The sequence below is a fragment of the Fukomys damarensis genome, unplaced genomic scaffold (assembly GCF_012274545.1).
Source record: "Fukomys damarensis isolate Sample0158 unplaced genomic scaffold, DMR_v1.0_HiC HiC_scaffold_7, whole genome shotgun sequence".
NCBI lineage: Eukaryota > Metazoa > Chordata > Mammalia > Rodentia > Bathyergidae > Fukomys > Fukomys damarensis.
In genome coordinates this window covers 32561843-32565467 of record NW_022900919.1, presented here as the reverse complement: position 1 = coordinate 32565467, position 3625 = coordinate 32561843, and the positions used below count along the sequence as shown (strand labels likewise).

The 3625-nt window shown below is 31.3% G+C and overlaps 1 protein-coding gene across 1 annotated transcript in view; it reads left to right on the top strand.

Moving 5' to 3' along the window:
• The window catches only part of Macrod2 (mono-ADP ribosylhydrolase 2), a 1911462-nt gene that overhangs the window by 370998 nt on the left and 1536839 nt on the right, over nucleotides 1-3625 (top strand). The gene's annotated exons all lie outside the window — the stretch shown is intronic.

The window sequence follows — 3625 nt, the reverse complement described above, 5'->3', positions numbered from 1 at the left end:
TTTTTTTTTTTTTTTTTTTTTTTTTTTTTTTTTTTTTTTTTTTTTTTTGGTACTAGGGATCGAACTCTGGTCTTTGCACTTGCCAGGCAGGTGGCGGAACCACTGAGCTAAATCTCTGGCCCCCTGACTTTCTCCTTTCAGTATTCCGCTGGCGAACTAGAGCTGCCTTCACTTGAAACTATACTCCATTTCCTCTTCCAGGAAGGACGCTGTCTGGATGCTGCTCTACTGCCCCTCTCTACTTTGCCGCATGTGTGGGGAGGAAGTAAGATAGGGAAATCCGAAGCCTGTGTTCAGTCATCCACCTCACCTGGGATCACTGTTCTATACTGCCTGGTATCCTATGTCTGACAATTATTATGTCATATGTTTAAAATTATTTTTACATGCTTCATATTAGACGATAGTTCTGGTCTCTGTGATTTTATCTTGTCCAGCAATGGAAGTCCTTTTGCTATACTCAGACTATATGATAAGTAGTAATGAGTTATGTTAACAATATCTATTAGTACTTGTAATGTGGATGGTCGGTATCCCTTGATGAGGTAATCCCATATGATTTGCTATAGAATCTCATCATAGAAAGATGCAGGCTGTATCCATATGGGTCTACACAAACCTATGTATTGGCCAGTCAGTTTAAATTCTAACTTAATTCCATCAGAACCCTATTTTCCTTTTGTTTAAAAATAATTTTCTCAAAAATTAGTATTTTAAAAAATGGGTACACAATATTTTATGGAAATGAAGTAGAAGAATAGAGATGGTAATTATAGAAAACTTTTTAGAATTAAATATCTGAAAGTGTATAGATGAAGTGGAATTAGACATGTGTTTGAGTCTGTATGGGATAGCCATGAGGAGCTAGGCTGGGAGTACAGAAATGAGTCTTTGATTCAAGGAGGCACAAAGAGAATCACTCTTTGAGAAGAGAAACTCAACATTTTTGGCAGAATACAGCCTATATGTGAAGAATATCATAAAGTAGTCTATAAGACATTTATTGCAGAATAGTTTGTGATTAAAAAAAAATGACAGTGACACTAATACCCATAAATCACATGACAGTTATTTTTTGAAATATCACACCATGAAGCTATATTCGTTGATATGAAAAATTGTCATATTTTGCCAGATGAAAAAAGTAAATATAAAGAAATATATACCATATATAGTATATATATATAGTATACTATATGATAGTATTATATAATATACAGTACATTAAAATGTATACTATAATAGTATTTTATATTTCATATATGTATATATATGAAGTTAACACTGGTCACTTTTGTGGTGTGTAAATATGAGAAAATACTGCTCAAGGAGAGGGGAATTTTTACTTTATTTATTCTTGCCTTCCTGAAAATTTTGTTTGCATATATTACAGTCCTAATTTTATATTAGATAAATAGAATCATGCTAGTTTTTTTTCATTTAAACTAATAAGAATTGCAAAATCCAGTGTCACATTTATTTATTTTTGGATATAGTGTCCCTTTTTAGACAGCTATCCTTCCAATCAGTGTGTTTATACCTGGGATTGATTCAATTAAACTGAAACACTCAGTTTGTTATTTCATCTTCCTTTATAAGTCCCTACCATCAGTATTGATGCGTGTCATTTTTGGAAAACATCTCATGGTGGTTCTGTTGACTTCTACATCTTTTTCTCAAATTCAAATTTGAGCTTGTACTCATATACTTTAGTACTACCTTACTTGTAAACCAAGTTATGAGTTAGTTTGATTTCACCTTTTCCTACCCTGTGATACTGATCGTGTATGGACAATGTGTGGCAATTCTCAAATTGAAGTGCCATCTACAAGCTGTTACTTTCTCTGGATAGGCAGCTTGCCAACAAACCAGAGATTTTCTGACATACTACAAGTCCTGTCAATTCTTTGTATGTATGCATGTGTATGTGTATCTCATATTCATTGTCTTTGGCTTTAATTTGTTGCCCAGTATTAAAAATTATGAATTCAGAAGTGCAGTAAATTTTATGAGTTAGTATGGTTTTCTAAAATGGTTAAATTCTAGTTCTAATCATGCATTGTTCAGTAGTACTGAAAATATGACATAGGAATTGTTTGGGAATAAAATGTACCCAAGAGAATAATATTTATTCTGTTCATTTGCTGCTCATGTGTAGGTTTTTTTTTTTTTTTTTTTTGCCTTATCCTATCTTTGTAAATGCACTGTTCTAAGTGCTCTAGTGTGGGTTCTCTTAGGTTGGATATTTTCTAAGATTGGTAGTAAAACTCAAAAGGAAAGTTCCCATCATAGGAAGAATATGTGATGTGTTTGCTACACAGTTTAAATCTTAGAAATGTTTTAATAGTTCATAAATTTCCTTAGTTGATAGTCCCCGGGTGTTGCCCTAACAAAAACATGATGAAACATGATGTTTTCCTTAGTGTCCTTTTAGAGTTTTCTAATAGGTTTTAGTCAACTATCATTTATAAACAACAAAAAATTCTTTTTTATAAAGCAAAAAGTAATTCTAGTTCTTGGGGCATTAAATTTGATCATGCTGTTAGAAACTTTTATGTTTTCTTCTCTGAGGAGGAAGAGTTCACATTTTAATAGGAATATTTATCAAATTTCAATGGTACATATAGGCTCACAAATATTTTATGACACTAGTAGACAACATAGCTTGCATTTATTGATACTTCAAAATATAGGGCACATTTTATTCACAAAGGTATTTATTTCCTCTTTAAATGTTTGTCTTAAGAAAAGACATTAAAAAGGAAATTTATATTTTGTATTGGAACATTCAGGAAGTTTTTTTGTGTTGGAATTTTCTCAAGGTGAGAAAAATACTGAATCATGCGTTTGTTTAAACACTTGAAATCAAGCTTATCACATCTAAGGGCCAATTAAACAATCCTTACTGAGTTATTGGTCCTTTGTACCCTCAGAAAACTGATGTTATTATGTCACTGTGTCATTTTCAGTATGTAAGCCAAAAAGAAGTACTTTAAAGCTTATTTGCAAATAATAGTTAAGTTGACATTATCTTAACTGTCAGGAAATCATTTTATAGAAGCATTGTTTATATCCTCTAAAATTATTTGATTTGATTTATGTTAAATAAAATCAAGATATGGTATTTTCTCTTTTCTCATAGCCTTAAAACTATAAATACAAAACTCTCAACAAAAGGTCTGAGGGTAATATTCATTTATCAAAACATCTTAAATTATGAAGACTGAAAGTTTCAGTATCAGAAATAATATTAAATATCTACAAATACAAACCAGAATTGGTGTATTTTGTTGCTTGCAAAAGCAGCACTATGTCTTTACAGAGAATTAAACAAATCTTTTTTGTATATAAAAATATATATATATAGTATTAATCTCCTGGAATCAAATATAGTACCTAGATTGTTCAAAATGCTAGATACTGAGAATTTAGCTTATGGGTGAACTTATAGGTGAACAGTACCCTCCTAGTTGCCTGGAAATACAAATTTATTAAGAGAAAGACACTATAACCAAACCTTGATGAGTCTTGTAGATAAAGGTCTAATACTGTTTACCATCAAAGTTTATAAAATACACAAGAGCTTAAGGAACCCGAAAGACTACAGATACTGAACTAACTGAAC